Source organism: Rhinoderma darwinii, chromosome 1, assembly GCF_050947455.1.
Source record: "Rhinoderma darwinii isolate aRhiDar2 chromosome 1, aRhiDar2.hap1, whole genome shotgun sequence".
Taxonomy (NCBI): domain Eukaryota; kingdom Metazoa; phylum Chordata; class Amphibia; order Anura; family Rhinodermatidae; genus Rhinoderma; species Rhinoderma darwinii.
The window spans coordinates 636,430,788-636,452,941 of NC_134687.1; the positions used below are offsets into that span (position 1 = coordinate 636,430,788).

The following is a 22,154-nucleotide window of genomic DNA, read 5'->3' on the forward strand; positions in this document are numbered from 1 at the left end:
TTCTGCCAAAAGTCTCTCTTTGCCGATCTCTTCCGAACAACAGTAGCAACAAGAAAGAAACTCTCTGATCACCCAGGTTCTTTAACAGCAAGCTGTTCTATACATATGTGTCTTCCTGCAGAAGATTATCATTATGATGGATGGAGTCACCCACACCATCACTTATGTTGATTTAAAGGTATGGACTTCCTCCGCTAATAGCAACTCTCATCTGCATTACCCGACAATCCTAAAGCTGCTCGAGGTCCCTTGAAAATCATGCCCGACTGAAATACTTTATCAGCAGAATTTACTTGAGGTACATTTTCCTAAGTATTCCTATATCTGGTCCATCTTTGTAAAAAGACCGCTATAACTCCCAGAAATATCCAATTTAAACTGACTCTGAAAAACTATAGGAGCATGTAGACCATGAATTACCTCAAGTAAGATTAAAATATATATCAATTTTATTTAGAAATAATTTAAAAAGACAGTGATACATACAAAGAATAAAAAAGATGCTATCAACAATGTACATACAACGCTGCTGTAAATATAATATACGTTGCACTGTTCCAAATTTTCTAGTCCGAATAGACCAATCGTATAGTTTTATAATGTCAGTCACCGAAAAATGGCATCCTCATAAGTACAAAGTGCTATATTGTAAATCAACATGTTATGCATGAATGGTAACAGCTGATTAAATTGCACACATATTAATAACACGCCTATTAGCAGCATGCCTCCTGAGAACTACGGCGAAACGCGTCGGGGCAGTCATACACACTGGTTACTCTACTCACTCCTTGCTTACTTTGTTGTGCAAGTTAGTTTGTCCCGAATTCTCTGTATAAATTCCTGTTGCAACATCTGTGTTATTAATATGTGTGCAATTTAATCAGCTGTTACCATTCATGCATAACATATTTATGCTGATTTACAAAATACCACTTTGTACTTATGAGGATGCCATTTTTCTGCGGCTGACATAAAACTATATGATTCGTCTATTCTGACCATAAAATTTGGAATAACAGGGAAATGTATATTATATTTATAGCAGTGTTGCATGTACATTGTTGATGGCTTCTTTTTTATTCTTTGTATCACTTTGTCTTTTTAAATTATTTCTAAATAAAATTGATATGTTTTAATCTTACTTGAGGCAATTCATGGTCTACATGCTCCAATATTTTTTCGAGTCAGTTTAAATTGTAGATTTTCCGAAGTTTGGTAAATTGCAGAACCTGTTCGTGTCCCATTCTGTACCTGCAAACTGTCCTGTTCCCCCGTTTTCACATTCTAACACATTGCTCAGTTTTTCAAGACTGTGTTTCCTATGTTTGATTATACCCAGGCTGTTTTCTGACCACCTTACTGGTGAAATAATTACTCCCCTTAAGTGCACCACTTTTTTATGACCTTTAAGTGAAAGTTGGTGGCCCCCAGCTGGCTATTTGTTGTATTATGCCCTTGGCACCCTATTAAGCGATCTTCTTATATGCCATTATCTCCCTTTTTAAGATTTTATATCTGAATGTGAAAGGGTTGAACAATAAAGCTAAAACATCAAATGCAGATGTCCTTTGCTTTTAAGAATCATATATTTTAACAAGTTAATCCCTCCCCCCGGACACACACACGCATATCTTTGGCATATTTTTTCTAAGTCTTTTAAGAAAAATGCTGGTGTTCGAATTTTTGTGAAATTCTCTAACTTTTCAATTGATCCGCATAATCTCTGATAAAAGGGGAGGTATGTTGCCTTCATTTGCACCATAATTAACCTCTATGCACCCAATTCCTCCCAAGTTTCCTTCTTAGAAACTAGAAAACCAAATTTAGGGAAATCTTGTCCTCTGTGGAGACTTTAAAGAGTCTCTGTCACTACATTATAAGTGGCCTATCTTGTACATGATGTTATCGGAGCTGTAATGCAGATTACAGCAGTGTTTTTTATTTAGAAAAACTCACTTTTTACGGAGTTATGACGTATTTTAGCTTTATGCTAAATGAGTTTCTTAATGACCAACTGGGCGTGTTTTACTATATAACCAAGTTGGCGTTGTACAGAGGAATGTATGACGCTGACCAATCAGCGTCATACACTTCTCTCCATTCATTTACTTCAGATAGCGATATAGCTCAAATGCTATGTGCAGCCACATACACACACACTAACATTACTGCAGTGTCCGGACTATCAATATACATTACCTCCAGCCAGGACGTGATGTGTATTCACAATCCTGACCACTTCTGTAGCGTCCCAATAAAAACGACAAGTCTTCCCGCAAAAAAAAGCCCTCATACAACTGCATCGGTGGAACAATAAAAAAGTTATGGCTCTTCAAATATGGAGACAAAAACAAATCATTTTGAAAAAAAAGCGTTTTTACTGTGTAAAAGTAGTAAAACATACAAAAACTATACAAATTTGGTATTGTCTCAATCGTAACAACCCACTGAATAAAGTTATTGTTTTATTTATATCACACGGTACACGGCGTAGATTTAAGATGCAAAAAAGCGTGGCGAACTTTCAGGTTTTTTTCTATTCTCCCCCCCCCCCCCAAAAAAAATGTTTATAAAAGTTAATCAATAAATAATATGTACCTCAAAATGGTGCTATTAAAAAATACAACTTGTCCCGCAAAAAACAAGACCTTATACAGCTATGTCGACGCAAAAATAAAAAAGTTATAGCTTTTGGAATGCGACGATGGAAAAACGTAAAAAATGGCTTGGTCATTAAAGTTTAAAATAGGCTGGTCATTAAAGGGAATGTGTCGCTAGAATTTATTTTTTTTTTTTTAGTTAAACAGTTAGTGTATACATGATTAGACATTGTTATAATTTTTTTACATTTTTTTTCACAAGTCAGGAAATATTATAAATTAGATTCTAATTTATAACATTTCCCTGTGCTGGTCACTAGAGGGAGAAATTTCCAAAATTGGAGCATTATGCTGCAAATTTGGTGTAAACACACACGCTCTAGTGAGCTCACAGAATCCTCCTCCCTTATCCTGGCTAGTGCCAGGAGAAAGGAGGGGATTGAATGTTCAAGCCTCCTACACTGTGTGCTGCCATTTTTTGAGCAAATACACAGTGTAGTAGGCTTACATACAGTGGTAATCACACAGTAAAACACGAACAAACACTGACAACTTACCTGCTCCTGCCGCCGACGCTCCCTCCGGTCCGTACGCTCCGTCTGCTCCCTCCGCTCCTAGTGCTTGCTTCAGAACACATGTCCGGAAGCCGCGACCGGAAGTAGTCATCTTACTGTCCGGCCGCGGCTTCCGGTCCACAAGAAAATGGCGCCAGATGTCGCTTGGCCAAAGACCTTCCATTTGGACTGTGTGGGAGCGGCGCATCCATCTCTGTATGTGTCGTTAATACAGAGTTGAAAAGAAAAAGTTTGAAAAAAAAAAGTAAAACACAAACACACAAATAAAACATTTTTTAATAAAACACTAAAAGCAAATTGATCTAAAAAATATTTTTTTTCGCGACACCTTTCCTTTAAGGGGTTAATATTCTAGACGATGCAATAATTCATACTACCTCCAAAGGCAGCACACCTCTTCCTCATTTTGGGCCATGGCTTTTCCAAAAATATTTCCATGCTGTTTGGAGATGTACTCATGCTAACGAGAGACTATGCTTTCTTCTCCAAACACCATTACACATATGAGGATTAACATGTTCATAGTTCATAAATGGCTCTTATCAGACATCCGTATGAATAGAAAGAACTGCAGCACATAAAAACTTGCAACGTTTCAACCCATATTGGGTCTTTATTTAGTTTGATAAAGACCCAATATGGGTTGAAACGTTGCAAGGTTTTATGCTTGGTGAATAAAAAAAAACACTTTTTTGCTGTTGGAAATCCTGAGTGCTCCAGTTCTTTCTATTTATACTGGTTACATGCTGTCTCTGTGGAGTGGGACGTTTCAGCTGCGTGCACCTCCGTGCTTTGGGATTGTACAAGTTTTCTCCTCTGTGAAACAAAATTGGTTGTGCTGCTGATCTCTTGAGATTCTTATCAGACCTCTCCAGGTGTGATGTTGGCAATATTACATGGTCAGACCATTCGCCAATATTCTTTACTCCGCACTTCAACACACCCTATAATACACATTATTTTGGTGAAAGTAATCCAAGAAACTTGCTACTCATCTTAAAGAGACACCTAGTGGCAGGAACTTCACACAGAATTTGCATAGATAACAGCTAAATATTAACAGTAAGTAAATATATACATAAATATCAGGCATACTCTTCGATTAGCAAGTTGTTTGAAAAATTGGTGTCTATTTAAGAAACAATGCACTAAAGATCCCAGAACCTACCAGACAAAATTTCCAATTTGGAACGACAACAGTCCAACCCTACCACCTTCTGCTTTAATTCCTTTCTAACAACCTATACGCCTTTTAATGGTGATCACTAAGGGTACGAATACCACAGCACCGCCTTTTCATGGCTCCCTCATGAGCCCAGCACAGGACTAATGATCCTTAAAGAGGCTCTGTCACCAGATTATAAGTGCCCTATCTCCTACCTAATCTGATCGGCGCTGTAATGTAGATAACCGTGGTTTTTATTTTGAAAAACAATAATTTTTGAAAAAGTTATGAACAATTTTAGATTTATGCTAATTAGTGCTTAATGACCAACTGGGCGGTTTAACTTTTTACCATGTGGGCGTTGTAAAGAGAAGTGTATGACGCTGAGCAATCGGCGTCATACAATTCTCTTAATTTATGCCCAGCTTGTTTCACTACACAGCGTGATCTCGCGAGATCACGCTGTGACGTGACTTCCTCCCACAGGTTCTTCATCGGAGCCATGGACAGACATCACCTCCAGCCGCTGTAGATTCGTCCTGGCACGTCCTGGCACGGCTGGAGGCGATGTCTGTTGACTCTTCCATCGCTCCGGTGAAAGACCTGTCAGAGAAAGTCCCGTCACAGCGTGATCTTGCGCGGTAAGGTAAGGCCTAATAGGATTCCTGCCAATTTTTTGCAAACAGGCATAATACACTGCGATACAGAATTATTCTAATGTATTCTAAAAGCGATCAAACGATCGCAAAGTGAAGTCCCGTAGTGGGACAAAAAAAAGTAAAAAATACATCAAAGAAATTCAAAATACCAAGTAAGAAAATGAAAACCCAACTTTTTTTCCCTTACCAAATGGTTTATTATAAAAAACACAAAAGATTAAAAACCGACAAATGATGTGTCGACCTGGACTATAAAACTGTTATTTAACCTGCTCAGTGAACGCCGTAAAAAAATGAAATTCCAGAATTGCTGTTCTCCGTTCATTCTTCATTTTCCAAAATATTTAATAAAAAGTATTCAAAAGGTTGTACCAAGAAAAGTTACAAGTCGTCCTGCAAAAAAAACAAGCCCTCAGTTGGTAAAAAAAAGTTATGGCTCTTAGGGTATGGTGTGTGTGTGTGTGTGTGTGTGTGTGTGTGTGTGTGTGTGTGTGTGTTTTTTTTTTGTTTTTTTTTAAAAACTGTTGCCAGCAAAACATGTTTTTTTTTTTTTTTTGTTAAACAATTAGTGTGTAGGTGATTAAACATTGTTCTAATTTTTTTTTATTTTTTTCACGAGTCAGGAAATATTATAAATTGGATTCAATTTATAATATTTCCCAGCACTGGTCACTAGATGGAGCAATTCCCAAAATTGCAGCATTGCATGTGGTAAAGCAACCACATTGCTTTATGCTGCAAAATTGGGAAAAAAATCCCTCGCTCTAGTGAGCTCTCAGAATCCCCCCTCCTTTATCCTGGCTAGTGCCGGGAGATACGAGGGGTTTGAACGGTCTAACCTCCTACACTGTGTGTCGCCATTTTTTGAGCTAACACACAGTGTAGAAGGTTTACATACACTAGTAAACGCACACTGAAACACGAACATACATAGAAATCACTTACCTGCTCCAGTCGCCGCCGCTCCCTCCGGTCCGTCCGCTCCGTCTGCTGCCGCTGCTCTATGTGCACAAGTCCGGAAGCCGCGACCGGAAGTAGTAATCTTACTGTCCGGCCGCGACTTCCGGTCCACAGGAAAATGGCGCCGGACGGCGCGCATTTCAATTTGGACTGTGTGGGAGCGTCGCATGCGCCGTTCCCACACACACGGCGTACACCATAGTGGATGGAACGGGCCCCGTTCGCATTCCCTATGGGACTGGAGCTGCCGTATTCCATGTCTGTATGTGTCGACACATACAGAAATGGAAAAAAAATGGCAGCCCCCATAGGGAAGAAAAAGTGTAAAAATAGAAAAAAGTAACACACAAACACACAAATAAATATAAACGTTTTTAATAAAACCCTAACATAAAACTGATATAAAAAAAAATTTTTGGTGACACTGTTCCTTTAATTGTGCAGAAATAGTAAACCATAAACTATACATAAATTTGGTATCGCCGTGATCGAAACGACCCGCAGAATAAAGTTGTTGTTTATAGCATACATAAATGGCGTCAATTTAAGACGCAAAAAAAAATGGTGCCATTTCTTGTTTTTTCCCATTATCTCCAAAAAGTTAATAAGCCATTCAATATATAATATGTACCCCAAAGGTTAAAAAACACAACTCGTCCCACAAAAAAACAAGCCCTCACACAGCTATGTCTGTAGGAAAAATAAGTGTTATGACTTTTGAAATCCAAAGTTAATAAAAATGGAAAAAATTGGCAGGTCATTAAGACCCAAAATATGTGTGCTTTTTGTTAACCCTTTAGTGACCAGCCTATCACTTAAAAAAAACACCTAGCTCTAGAGTTTTATAAACAAACCGAACATCTAAAAATATCTTATTTACACTTCCCATACAATAAAGCCAGTAAGTTATTGCCTAAAATTATTATAATTTTAAAGTATCAGTCATTTCGGGGTGCCGTACAGATGAGAAGGGGTTTGAGTACATAAATAAAAACATGTACAATAAACATAAGCTTAATAATTGACGGACTGGTACAGAAGGAGAGAGGACCCAACCCGCGATGGCTAACCATCTACGGCGTTTATCTGGTAAAGTAGTAGAAGCAGGATAGGGCCTTGAGGGACACCAACAGAAAGAGCGCGAGACTAGGAGGTGGTATGTGAGTGGGAGACTCTAATTGTTCAGTTGGTGAAGTATGAGAAGATAGAGGACAGGGCCATGTCTGTGACCAAGAGCTGAGAGAATCCGTAACCGGAGAGCGAGGTCGACTGCAAAGATGGCAGAAGTTAGGTCTAGAAAGAGGAGCACAGAATAATGTTTAACATCTTTGGTAGTTAAAAGATCATTAGTCGCTTTGGTAGGCCATTTCAGTGGAGTGGTGGGGTCGGAAGCCAGATTCTAGATGGTTAAAAAGAGAGTTGGATGAGAAGTAGAAGGACAGTTCAAGATGGACATGCAGTTCAAGGAATTTCTCAGCAAATGGGAGAAATGGGATGAGGCAATAGTTGGATAGGGGACATGTCGAGGGATGTTAGTTTTTCAAGGATGGGTGGGATGGTTGCATGTTTGAATGAAGAAGGGAACATGCCAGTGATTAGTAATAGGTTGAAGAGATGGGTTAGGACTTGGATAGACCCGATTAGGGATGAGGTGGGATGGAATTGGAAGTTGGATGAGAAGAATCATGCTTTACAAAATGCTCATTCTTCCCGTATCCTCTATTCTTTAAGAACTCTGACTGTTCCAATTCCTAACTCAACTTTCAACTCCATATACAAATAAATAAACCAGTTTATTTGGCAAAAATCTATGCCTCATATTGCTTTTTCTATCGTGACAAAAAAATTAGCACGTGGGGGAATGGGTATCCCCAACATACATTTAGTCAACTTTATTCTTAGAGTAAATGAAGATCTAGATGTCCCAATCCTTTGAAAAACAATAGGCCACTCTAGAAGCATAGCCGACCAATATCCACAGCTGGAGATCATTCTTACTACCACCCCCTACCCGCATCCACACCGCCCATAGTAAAAGCCTCACTAGCAGCGTGACAAGTGGGCTGTTAAGTGAGACACCTACTCCCCTAACAAAGGTGAATATTCCATCTGATACCAAACCTCATGCTACAGACGTGGTCTGAGGCAGGCATAAAACACGTAATTAACCTGTTACTGTCCTACTAATGTTTTTCTACTTCAATCATGATATTCTCCCCCAGTCACTGACCGCTATGACTTACCTGCAGGTTAAAAACTTTCTCAAACACCTCCCCAACAGCAAACAGTTACTGTCTCTTTTAGCCGGCCTCCTGAAACCCTCTACTGGACCTCAAAAATCAGGCATTAAACCAATTTCCCAATTGGGAGACTGACCGTGCCAAAATGTTTTCGTCTACAATGAAGGTCTACTCTAGTGTAGGCTAAAAAAATAATCACTTTTTTTTTCCATTGGAAACTATACCAAAAACTACTGCTCAGATAGTACCACTGAGACTATCCCGCATATATCCATATTCTTCACTAGTGGGCTGGAGAGGTTGTGGAGCACTCGGCACACTAATCCGTATATATTTTGGAAATGCAATATTAACCTCTTTTAAAGCTGTGTTTTTAGGTTACTAGTTAACTTTTGTCTGTCACTCAACTCCTTAAAGCCTGAACTGGCCCTCCTACTACTTGGAATAAATACATTCCCACCTAAAATTAGTACATTTTTCGGTGTCTAATTCTGCATGTTTCTTGAGAGCTAGGAGATGGGAGTCTTCGCCTGTCCCCTCGATAAGTGAACTTGTCTCTGGTGTTCTCTAATTGTCTATTTGGGATACTATTGGCTGTACAGCAGAGGAAAATAGAAAGGTCCAATATACTTTAGAGACATGTGCTTACAAAATACGCTCAGCTAGACCACTCGTTTCTCACAGGTCTTGGATCTATGTGGCATCTCAAAGGTTTCACTCGAAGTTTTACTTTAAGGACTAGGTCCTATCCAGAATAGCATTGGGAAACTACCCTTGTACTCTATCCTCCTGTCTTCTGCACCACCGTTACTTCCACTTCTCCTACCATACCTTTTCCTATTACTAATCTTGCCTTACCCTGCTATACACCTCCTTGGCGCTATTTATCGTCTCCTCGGTGGTATACTTCATTAATGTTACAAATGTTGTATTACCCATTGTTAACCGTGTCTTGCTTTGTGTATTAGCTTTATTTTGTGCAGTTAAGCTCCAATCTCTAACTTCATTGTATATCTTATTTATATTGGAGCTTCAGCCTACTCTGTCAACTTATTACTTGTATACTGCATATTTTCTTCTGAAATTTTCAATTAAAAACAATTGAAAAAATAAAAATTCTCATGACATTTCTTTTTGTGGAAAAAGATCGAAGTATATTTATCAGTAAGACCTTAAATAAAAATCAATTTCTCCATATTAAAGGGAGTCTGTCACCAGAAATGTTCCTATCAAATCAGCAGTACAGTAATATAGCGTAGCCTCACCTGAATCGAACGCTTTTTTTTTATTTTCCAGCTGAGTGTGTCTCCGATGCAGCGATAATAACTTTATTTCTTATTTGCAAATTAGCTTTTTGGAGCAACGAGGGCATCACTGTTGCCTTACGTTCTATGCCAAGTCCGACCCTCTCTCCGTCACACCCTTCTTTCTTTGATTTGATAGTGCCAGGCAGTGTAAAAGCAGTGATCACGCATGGCCCCGTATTCTCCTGAGCGGGCCCGCGCCTCTGCTTCTGAATCGACACATGCGCAGTACATCCCTAAAGTTTCACTGGTCTAGTCGGCTGTACTGCGCCTGTGCCGATTACATAAAATACAATGGAGCGGACCTCAATAGTTGGTGGGCGTGCAACAGTTAAATTCAAAAAAGGCTGCCTGCCGGCAGAAATAAGCCCTATTTTCCAACCATTATTAAAGAGTAAAAATAAAAAAGTCTTTATTCAATTTGCAACAAGGACAGACTACATGAAATGTAAAAGTTAATGTCCATTTCTGACAGCAATTAGCACAGTGCCAGACGTAAGAGCTCTGTCTAGAAAGGGTTAAGTACCACAACCACAGAGCGCTACATGCAGTTAGTTATTAGTTAGATTCAAAGGTGTCAATAGGACAATTATTAAAATAAAGGTAGAAGCCCCCCTGACATGTTTCGCTACGATGTAGCGTCCTCAGGGGTATCGGGGCCAATAGTCTGTCCTTGTTGCAAATTGAATAAAGACTTTTTTATTTTTACTCTTTAATAATGGTTGGAAAACAGGGCTTATTTCTGCCGGCAGGCAGCCTTTTTTGAATTTAAAGAGGCTCTGTCACCAGATTTTGCAACCCCTATCTGCTATTGCAGCAGATCGGCGCTGCAATGTAGATAAGAGTAACGTTTTTATTTTTTAAAAACGAGCATTTTTGGCCAAGTTATGACCATTTTTGTAGTTATGCAAAAGTACAACTGGGCGTGTTGAAAAGTAAAAGTACAACTGGGCGTGTATTATGTGCGTACATCGGGGCGTGTTTACTACTTTTACTAGCTGGGCGTTGTGTATAGAAGTGTCATCCACTTCTCTTCACAACGCCCAGCTTCTGGCAGTGCAGACACAGCCGTGTTCTCCAGAGATCACGCTGTGACGTCACTCACAGGTCCTGCATCGTGTCAGACGAGCGAGGACACCGGCACCAGAGGCTACAGATGATTCTGCAGCAGCATCGGCGTTTGCAGGTAAATCGATGTAGCTACTTACCTGCAAACGCTGATGCTGCTGCAGAATCATCTGTAGCCTCTGGTGCCGATGTGGCCGACACGATGCAGGACCTGTGAGTGACGTCACAGATCTGCACTGCCAGAAGCTGGGCGTTCTGAAGAGAAGTGGATGATACTTCTCATCAGAACGCCCAGCTAGTAAAAGTAGTAAACACGCCCCGATGTACGCACCTAATACACGCCCAGTTGTACTTTTACTTTTCAACACGCCCAGTTGTACTTTTGCAAGCCTCATTTGCATAAATACAAAAATGGTCATAACTTGGCCAAAAATGCTCGTTTTTTAAAAATAAAAACGTTACTGTAATCTACATTGCAGCGCCGATCTGCTGCAATAGCAGATAGGGGTTGCAAAATCTGGTGACAGAGCCTCTTTAACTGTGCCGATTACATCACACTACACCCAGGTATAGTGCAACGTAATTGGCGCAGTACAGCTGATTTAAACAATCCCAATATAAACTGGCAAAATCAGTGCATTGCTATTGAGACCTGCCAGAGGCAGATCTCAATAGCAATCTTCCTATAGCAGGCATGGGAGTGTTCAGAAGGCTCCCAACTGCTATAGGAATACACCGACTACCGCAATCTTGCCACGCAGGAGTCGGTGACTGGTCTCGAAGTAAAAAAGGCAGTAAAAACCATTCAGATGCTGGTGGTCACATCTGACATTGGCATCTGAGGGGTTAAATGCTTGCGATCAGAAATTTGTCTGATCGCAAGCATTTCCGCTGGGTCCCTGCTGTGTAATACAGCAGAGACCCCGCGGCTATGGCGCCTGCTCTGCTTCTTGAACGGGCACTATATTTAAATACCCTTTCACAACGTAAATCTACAGATCTGCGATGTGAAGGGGTTAAGTCCTTCATATATTTCCCATTTCTTTTGAATCCATTCCTGGTTTTGGCTCAAATTACACCAATAAACACACAAAAACTGCATGTGTGATTCCAGCCTAAGGCCAGGTTTGCACATGCAGTGTTTTTGCTCAGTTTTCTAGCTAAACATGAGTGGGCACAAGAAGAAAGGAGATGCGTCATTGTTTTCTTTATATCTTTCTTGTCTTTTAGATCTACTAAAAAAACTGCGTGTTATCCTGGCCTTAGAGAGGATGTAGAAATGGTGTGTTTTTTGTTTTTGATTTTCCCACGGATCCCATATTTTAAGGAATCGGTCTGGAGTCCCTCTTGCAGAGTATGTCAGTTTATACATGGATAAATAATGAGCTTCACCCAATGGGATTAGGTCGGTTTCTTAGGAGTTTTCCAGTTAAGAAGGATGGCTTTTCTAGCATAGAACATTATAACTCTATGCAGGATTCTTCCATACGTTTAAGGGAGATGTTCCTATGCAAGGCCTAAAAGACTGTTCTCCGGAGAGCACACTGAAAGGAAACCCAGCTTAGTGTTTAACAGTTCGTCGATAGCGGACCAGTGTGATCTGATAACTGGGCACTCCCGGATCATATAAATTGAGGTAACCCTACCCCCCATAACATTTGGTACAAATATCACTTCGCATCTGGATTAATACACTATGAAACCACTTAGCCTATATATATAAGCTCATCACAGTAGATTTACAAGTAACAACCAATTCCTTTACATTGGAAAATGGAAAGGTGTCTTTTGCATCTCAGTGATGGCTTTATAAAAGGAAGACGCTGGCTTCCTAAGGTGCTCAAGTCTAGCCGCCATTTCTGAAGCACCACATTCTGACATATGAGAGGCCTACGAAATTGTACAATACAGGCATGCCGCAACGTAGATAACGGTGTAAAGAGGTCTGTGCTGTATTAAACTGCTGTCTAAGAGCAGAAGATGACTTGAGAGTGCTGTTGCCATATAATTGGGTAAGATATTTGACGCTCCTTTGAGGCCAGAACTCCTATTTATTGAGGTGTAGCAGTTCTGATCATTTGGAATTTCTCCATAATGGTAAGTAGGGAGACCACCGCCCCCCATCTCCCCCTTCTCGACCGAGGTCTTCACAACAGAGTATGAGGCCGCCACTGTCGCAGCCATATTAGACATGTAGTATAGAGGGGTATGTGCTCCCTCCAGTATATCAGATTTGTAAGAGCATCCTATGAGCCAAATAACGCCTTCAAGACCACAGTCGGGTTATTAATATCCACCCTCTTTGTATAGGGCGAGAGGTGAAGGGTTAAACCGGGGAAATGTGTAGGGGGAGAGGGTTAGGTTTAGCAGCTGCTACTGGCTTTGCCAGTAAGTAGAGAGATTATGAAGGCGATTCTTGCGTCATCAGAGAGAAGGCCCTGACATGTAGTCTGAAGTGGATCAGGCACTAATTCAAAAATCCCCTGCAGGACCTCGTGTTTCCATCATAGCGAAGAGGTAGCGGAAGGAAGCATCGGTGTCGGCACTGATACTGACCGGAGGTGTAGCAGGAGGAACAGCAGGAATAGGTGCAGTGACAACTGGGGCTTGTGCAACCAGTTTTGCACTACTGAATGCGTACAACTAAATATACTTAAAAACCTTAGCATCCTTTCTTATGGTCTTATTGAATGTTATGTTTCCATGACAACAGTACACAGGTTTCAAAGGTGAGGGGTGCCGAACGTACTTAAAAAGACTTGCATCCTTTTTAATAGTATTATTGTGTGTCATGTTTCCATGACAACAACGCACAGGTCTGAAATTTTTTCACGTGGTATAACGATGAAATCTTATAATATTCGAAAAATATATATACACATACATGTTTTTTCCAGATATTTTTAAGGTATATTGATATATATATACAGTGAAGGAAATAAGTATTTGATCCCTTGCTGATTTTGTAAGTTTGCCCACTGTCAAAGTCATGAACAGTCTAGAATTTTTAGGCTAGATTAATTTTACCAGTGAGAGATAGATTATATAAAAAAACAAAACAGAAAATCATATTGTCAAAATGATATATATTTATTTGCATTGTGCACAGAGAAATAAGTATTTGATCCCCTACCAACCATTAAGAGTTCAGCCTCCTCCAGACCAGTTACACGCTCCAAATCAACTTGGTGCCTGCATTAAAGACAGCTGTCTTACATGGTCACCTGTATAAAAGACTCCTGTCCACAGACTCAATTAATCAGTCTGACTCTAACCTCTACAACATGGGCAAGACCAAAGAGCTTGCTAAGGATGTCAGGGACAAGATCATAGACCTGCACAAGGCTGGAATGGGCTACAAAACCATAAGTAAGACGCTGGGTGAGAAGGAGACAACTGTTGGTGCAATAGTAAGAAAATGGAAGACATACAAAATGACTGTCAATCGACATCGATCTGGGGCTCCATGCAAAATCTCACCTCGTGGGGTATCCTTGATCCTGAGGAAGGTGAGAGCTCAGCCGAAAACTACACGGGGGGAACTTGTTAATGATCTCAAGGCAGCTGGGACCACAGTCACCAAGAAAACCATTAGTAACACATTACGCCGTAATGGATTAAAATCCTGCAGTGCCCGCAAGGTCCCCCTGCTCAAGAAGGCACATGTACAGGCCCGTCTGAAGTTTGCAAATGAACTTCTGGATGAATCTGAGAGTGATTGGGAGAAGGTGCTGTGGTCAGATGAGACTAAAATTGAGCTCTTTGGCATTAACTCAACTCGCCGTGTTTGGAGGAAGAGAAATGCTGACTATGACCCAAAGAACACCGTCCCCACTGAAAAGCATGGAGGTGTAAACATGTTTTGGGGGTGTTTCTCTGCTAAGGGCACAGGACTACTTCACCGCATCAATGGGAGAATGGATGGAGCCATGTACCGTCAAATCCTGAGTGACAACCTCCTTCCCACCAGGACATTAAAAATGGCTCGTGGCTGGGTCTTCCAGCACGACAATGACCCGAAACATACAGCCAAGGCAACAAAGGAGTGGCTCAAAAAGAAGCACATTAAGGTCATGGAGTGGCCTATCCAGTCTCCAGACCTTAATCCCATCGAAAACTTATGGAGGGAGCTGAAGATCCGAGTTGCCAAGCGACAGCCTCGAAATCTTAATGATTTACAGATGATCTGCAAAGAGGAGTGGGCCAAAATTCCATCTAACGTGTGTGCAAACCTCATCATCAACTACAAAAAACGTCTGACTGCTGTGCTTGCCAACAAGGGTTTTGCCACCAAGTATTAAGTCTTGTTTGCCAAAGGGATCAAATACTTATTTCTCTGTGCACAGTGCAAATAAATATATATAATTTTGACAATGTGATTTTTTTATATATATAATCTATCTCTCACTGGTAAAATTAACCTAGCCTAAAAATTCTAGACTGTTCACGTCTTTGACAGTGGGCAAACTTACAAAATCAGCAAGGGATCAAATACTTATTTCCTTCACTGTATAAGAGTAGAGGACTACAACTCCCAGCATGTCCAGCCTGTTATCATGGGATATCAGAGGACTTTACAGGGAGAAGGTATAAGAGGAGAGAACTACAATTCCCAGAATGTCCAGCCTGTTATTATGGGATATCAGAGGACATTACAGGGAGAAGGTAAGAGAGGAGAGGACTACAACTCCCAGCATGTCCAGCCTGTTGTTATGGGATATCAGAGGACATTACAGGTAGAAGGTATGAGACGAGAGGAGAGGACTACAACTCCCAGCATGTCCAGTCTGTTATTATGGGATATCAGAGGACATTACAGGGAGAAGGTATCAGAGGAGAGGACTACAACTCCCAGCATGTCCAGCCTGTTATTATGGGATATCAGAGGACGTTACAGGGAGAATGTATAAGAGTAGAAGACTACAACTCCCAGCATGTCCAGGCTGTTATTATGGGATATCAGAAGACATTACAGGGAGAAGGTATAAGAGCAGAGAACTACAACTCCCAGCATATCCAGCCTGTTATTATGGGATATCAGAGGACATTACAGGGAGAAGGTATAAGAGGAGAGGACTACAACTCCCAACATGTACAGGATGATATTATGGGATATCAGAGGACATTACAGGGAGAAGGTAGAAGAGGAGAGGACTATAACTCCCAGCATGTCCAGACTGTTATTATGGTATATCAGTGAACATTACACAGAGAAAGTATAAGAGAGGACTACAACTCCCAGCATGTCCAGCCTGTTATTATGGGATATCAGAGGACATTACATGGAGAAGGTATAAGAGGAGAGGACTACAACTCCCAGTATGTCCAGCCTGTTATTATGGGATATCAGAGGACATTACAGGGAGAAGGTATAAGAGAGGACTACAACTTCCAGCATGTCCAGACTGTTATTAAGGAATATCAGTGGACATTACAGGGAGAAGGTAAAAGAGGAGAGGACTACAACTCCCAGCATGGCCAGGCTATTATTATGCGATATAAGAGGACATTACAGGGAGGGGTATAAGAGGAGAGAACTACAACTCCCAGCATGTCCAGTCTGTTATTATGGGATATCAGAGGACATTACAGGGAGAAGGTAAGAGAGGAGAGGACTACAACTCCCAGCATGTCCAGCCTGTTGTTATGGGATATCAGAGGACATTACAGGTAGAAGGTATGAGACGAGAGGAGAGGACTACAACTCCCAGCATGTCCAGCCTGTTATTATGGGATATCAGAGGACATTAAAGGGAGAAGGTATGAGAGGAGAGGACTACAACTCCCAGCATGTCCAGCCTGTTATTATGGGATATCAGAGGACATAACAGGGAGAAGGTATAAGAGGAGAGAACTACAGCTCCCAGCATGCCCAGGCTGTTAAGATGAGATTTCAGAGGACATTACAGAGAGACGGTATAAGAGGAGAGGACTACAACTCCCAGCATGCCCACAGCTATTATTATGGGTTATCAGAGGAGATTACAGGGAGGAGTTATAAGAGAGAACTACAACTCCCAGCATATCCAGCCTGTTATTATGGGATATCAGAGGACATTACAGGGAGAAGGTATAAGAGGAGAGAACTACAACTCCCAGCATGTCCAGACTGTTGTTATGGGATATCAGAGGACATTACAGGAAGAAGGTATAAGAGAGGACCACAACTCCCAGCATGTCCAGACTGTTACTATTGTATATCAGAGGACATTACAGGGAGGGGTATAAGAGGAGAGAACTACAACTCCCAGCATGTCCAGCCTGTTATTATGGGATATAAGAGGACATTACAGGGAGAAGGTATAAGAGGAGAGAACTACAACTCCCAGCATGTCCAGCCTGTTATTATGGGATATCAGAGGACATTACAGGGAGAAGGTAAAAGAGGAGAGGACTACAACTCCCAGCATGTCCAGGCTATTATTATGCGATATAAGAGGACATTACAGGGAGAAGTATAAGAGTAGAGGACTACAACTACCAGCATGTCCAGCCTGTTATTATGGGATATTAGAGAACATTACAGGGAAGAGGTATAAAAGTAGAGGACTACAACTCCCAGCATGTCCAGGCTCTTATTATGGGATATCAGAGGACATTACAGGGAGAATGTATAAGAGTAGAGGACTACAACTCCCAGCATGTCCAGGCTCTTATTATGGGATATAAGACATTACAGGGAGAGGTATAAGAGGACAGGACTACAATTCCCATCATTCCCCTGGCTCCAGCTCTCACATAATTGCTGACAACCTATAGAAGAAGAAAACACCGAATCCAACATTCTCCACACAGGACAGGAGCCCCGCCCCCTCACAGAGCTCCGCCCTCATGTCACGTGAGTATTACTTACCGGCACAGCACATGAGGTCCGCCCCTTCACAGAGCTCCACTCTTCATGTCACGTGATCATAATCACAAATCCCTCATTCTCCACTTCCCTACACTGATAAGCTCCGCCCCTTTCCCTGGTCGCATGGTGGTGACGTCACCACAGGGCCTTCAGATATTGTCGTGTATGAGGTAGAGAACAGCGGTGGTCGGGTGTTCTCTCTGTTATCAGCCAGTGGTAAGTATATTATAGAGCAGTGTTGGTCGTGTGTTCTCTCTGTTATCAGCAAAGTGGTTAGTATATTATAGAGCAGTGCTGGTCGGGTGTTCTCTGTTATCAGCCAGTGGTTAGTATATTATAGAGCAGCGCTGGTCGGGTGTTCTCTGTTATCAGCCAGTGGTTAGTATATTATAGAGCAGCGCTGGTCGGGTGTTCTCTGTTATCAGCCAGTGGTTAGTATATTATAGAGCAGCGCTGGTCGGGTGTTCTCTGTTATCAGCCAGTGGTTAGTATATTATAGAGCAGCGCTGGTCGGGTGTTCTCTGTTATCAGCCAGTGGTTAGTATATTATAGAGCAGTGCTGGTCGGGTGTTCTCTGTTATCAGCCAGTGGTTAGTATATTATAGAGCAGTGCTGGTCGGGTGTTCTCTGTTATCAGCCAGTGGTTAGTATATTATAGAGCAGCGCTGGTCGGGTGTTAATCAGCCAGTGGTTAGTATATTATAGAGCAGCGCTGGTCGGGTGTTCTCTCTGTTATCTGCCAGTGGTTAGTATATTATAGAGCAGTGCTGGTCGGGTGTTCTCTGTTATCAGCCAGTGGTTAGTATATTATAGAGCAGTGCTGGTCGGGTGTTCTCTCTGTTATCTGCCAGTGGTTAGTATATTATAGAGCAGCGCTGGTCGGGTGTTCTCTGTTATCAGCCAGTGGTTAGTATATTATAGAGCAGTGCTGGTCGGGTGTTCTCTGTTATCAGCCAGTGGTTAGTATATTATAGAGCAGCGCTGGTCGGGTGTTCTCTCTGTTATCAGCCAGTGGTTAGTATATTATAGAGCAGCGCTGGTCGTGTGTTCTCTGTTATCAGCCAGTGGTTAGTATATTATAGAGCAGTGCTGGTCGGGTGTTCTCTCTGTTATTAGCCAGTGGTTAGTATATTATAGAGCAGTGCTGGTCGGGTGTTCTCTCTGTTATCAGCCAGTGGTTAGTATATTATAGAGCAGTGCTGGTCGGGTGTTCTCTCTGTTATCAGCCAGTGGTTAGTATATTATAGAGCAGTGCTGGTCGGGTGTTCTCTGTTATCAGCCAGTGGTTAGTATATTATAGAGCAGCGCTGGTCGGGTGTTCTCTCTGTTATCAGCCAGTGGTTAGTATATTATAGAGCAGTGCTGGTCGGGTGTTCTCTGTTATCAGCCAGTGGTTAGTATATTATAGAGCAGCGCTGGTCGGGTGTTCTCTCTATCAGCCAGTGGTTAGTATATTATAGAGAAGTGCTGGTCGGGTGTTCTCTGTTATCAGCCAGTGGTTAGTATATTATAGAGCAGTGCTGGTCGGGTGTTCTCTCTGTTTTCAGCCAGTGGTTAGTATATTATAGAGCAGCGCTGGTCGGGTGTTCTCTCTGTTATCAGCCGGTGGTTAGTATATTATAGAGCAGCGCTGGTCGGGTGTTCTGTTATCAGCCAGTGGTTAGTATATTATAGAGCAGCGCTGGTCGTGTGTTCTCTCTGTTATCAGCCAGTGGTTAGTATATTATAGAGCAGCGCTGGTCGGGTGTTCTCTGTTATCAGCCAGTGGTTAGTATATTATAGAGCAGTGCTGGTCGTGTGTTCTCTCTGTTATCAGCCAGTGGTTAGTATATTATAGAGCAGTGCTGGTCGGGTGTTCTCTGTTATCAGCCAGTGGTTAGTATATTATAGAGCAGTGCTGGTCGGGTGTTCTCTCTGTTATCAGCCAGTGGTTAGTTTATTATAGAGCAGTGCTGGTCGGGTGTTCTCTGTTATCAGCCAGTGGTTAGTATATTATAGAGCAGCGCTGGTCGTGTGTTCTCTCTGTTATCAGCCAGTGGTTAGTATATTATAGAGCAGCGCTGGTCGGGTGTTCTCTCTGTTATCAGCCAGTGGTTAGTGTATTATAGAGCAGTGCTGGTCGGGTGTTCTCTCTGTTATCAGCCAGTGGTGAGATGACCTGTTACTTGTGGGCTATGAATAATTATCAGATTTTCTTCTTGTGTTTATGGCGTTCTCTGTGGAGAATATATAGATTGTTCTGGAGCATTTTCCCGGGGAGACTCATTACACGTTTACTATGGGGAGGGGGGGTAAATTGTTTTTTTTTTCCACTAAAAAATAAAGGTCAGGTTTCTGGGGGACGTGACGCGGGGTCTGATTATTTGTAGGAGAGGAGAAGCTGTTAGCGGCTTTGTTATATTTCCAGTGTCGTCTTTATATGATCGTGGTGGAGAAAACCGTCAGAGGGGAGACCAGTGTGACCCCGTATTTCACTCATATAAACTCGGGGGGAGACGTTGTCCGGGTTCCTTTATATATAATGTCACCTCAGCTGCTGCAGAACCTCACAGTTCATATCAAACACTGACTGCATAGTGTGCACCACGTCTTGTGTGATGTCAGCAATGTCTCCCCTGTATCCGCCATGTGTCAGGTTGTCAGGAGTCCGGTCTCCATTGTCTGGGGGGGAAATGTCTTCATTTTACTCTTCTAAACTGCAATAGATGCGTGGCAGTGTATGTATGTGTGTGGAGGCGTGGCAGTGTATGTGTGTGGAGGCGTGGCAGTGTATGTGTGTGGAGGCGTGGCAGTGTATGTCTGTAGGGGCGTGGCGGTGTGTGTAGGGGCGTGGCGGTGTATGTAGCGGTGTATGTCTGTGGAGGCGTGGCAGTGTATGTCTGTAGAGGCGTGGCAGTGTATGTCTGTAGAGGCGTGGCAGTGTATGTCTGTAGGGGCGTGGCGGTATGTGGAGGCGTGGCGGTGTATGTATGTGGAAGCGTGGCAGTGTATGTATGTGGTGGTGTGGCGGTGTCTTTAGAGGCGTGGCAGTGTATGTATGTGGACGCGTGGCGGTGTATGTATGTATGTGGCAGTGTATGTATGTGGAGGCGTGGCGGTGTATGTTTGTATGTATGTGGAGGCGTGGCGGTGCATGTATGTGGAGGTGTGGCGGTGCATGTATGTAGAGGTGTGGCGGTGCATGTATGTGGAGGCGTGGTGGTGCATGTATGTGGAGGCGTGGTGGTGCATGTATGTGGAGGCGTGGCATTGTATTATGTGTGGCAGTGTATGTATGTGGTGGCGGTGCATGTATGTGGAGGCGTGGCGGTGTATGTGTGTGGAGGCGTGGCGGTGTATGTGTGTGGACGCGTGGCGGTGTATGTGTGTGGAGGCGTGGCGGTGTATGTGTGTGGAGGCGTGGCGGTGTATGTGTGTGGAGGCGTGGCGGTGTATGTGTGTGGAGGCGTGGCGGTGTATGTGTGTGGAGGCGTGGCGGTGTATGTGTGTGGAGGCGTGGCGGTGTATGTGTGTGGAGGCGTGGCGGTGTATGTGTGGAGGCGTGGCGGTGTATGTGTGGAGGCGTGGTGGTGTATGTGTGTGGAGGCGTGGCGGTGTGTGTGTGTGGAGGCGTGGCTGTGTATGTGTGTGGAGGCGTGGCGGTGTGTGTATGTGTGTGGAGGCGTGGCGGTGTATGTGTGTGGAGGCGTGGCGGTGTGTGTATGTATGTAGAGGCGCGGCGGTGTGTGTATGTATGTAGAGGCGCGGCGGTGTATGTATGTAGAGGTGTCAGGGCTGTGCGATTTTGCCAAAAACTAGATTACTTTCTACCCCATGAGCGATGTTGGATTTGAATATCGGTTTTCTTATTGCTGTATAATAAACTGAAAAATATACCAAGAGATAATTTAATGAAGAACTCCCATGAAATTTTGTATTTCTTTGCCCGTTTGTAATCAGCATCTTGTACGCTTATATATTTAATTCCTCACCGTGCTCATCCAGCTTTCCATACTTCGGCTCTGCCATGCGGTCACGGTGGCAGTAAAATGGCAGAAAACTTCACTTTATTCCCACATAAAAAAGTTAGACACCCAGGTTGTACCTCCATAGATATAGTGCCACACAGCCCCCCCCTCCCCTCTCAGGGAGTGCCACACAGCCCCCCCCTCCCCTCTCAGGGAGTGCCACACAGCCCCCCCCCCTCCCCTCTCAGGGAGTGCCACACAGCCCCCCCCCTCCCCTCTCAGGGAGTGCCACACAGCCCCCCCCCCTCCCCTCTCAGGGAGTGCCACACAGCCCCCCCCCTCCCCTCTCAGGGAGTGCCACACAGCCCCCCCCCTCCCCTCTCAGGGAGTGCCACACAGCCCCCCCCCTCCCCTCTCAGGGAGTGCCACACAGCCCCCCCCTCCCCTCTCAGGGAGTGCCACACAGCCCCCCCCTCCCCTCTCAGGGAGTGCCACACAGCCCCCCCCCCTCCCCTCTCAGGGAGTGCCACACAGCCCCCCCCTCCCCTCTCAGGGAGTGCCACACAGCCCCCCCCCTCCCCTCTCAGGGAGTGCCACATAGCACCCCCTCCTCTCAGGGAGTGCCACACAGCCCCTCTCCCTGTAGTTAGCACCTTTTGGGGCTCGCTCTAGGAGTGGAATCCCCAACCAGAGCATTTCCGACGCTCAATTCCGCTTCAGTAGGAGCCCTTGATGTCCATGTATGGACAGTGATGTCAGGGGCAATCCCAGAGACAAAGT

At 43.2% G+C, this 22,154-nt stretch overlaps 1 protein-coding gene across 2 annotated transcripts in view; it reads left to right on the forward strand.

The window, feature by feature from the left end:
• The first annotated feature begins 17,542 nt into the window (after window positions 1–17,542).
• The window catches only part of LOC142660751 (uncharacterized), an 85,656-nt gene continuing 81,044 nt past the window's right edge, over window positions 17,543–22,154 (forward strand). For both annotated transcript variants that reach the window (XM_075837714.1, XM_075837624.1), the window contains exon 1: window positions 17,543–17,643. The gene's annotated coding sequence lies outside the window, so the exon portion shown is untranslated. The remainder of the gene's footprint in view (window positions 17,644–22,154) is intronic.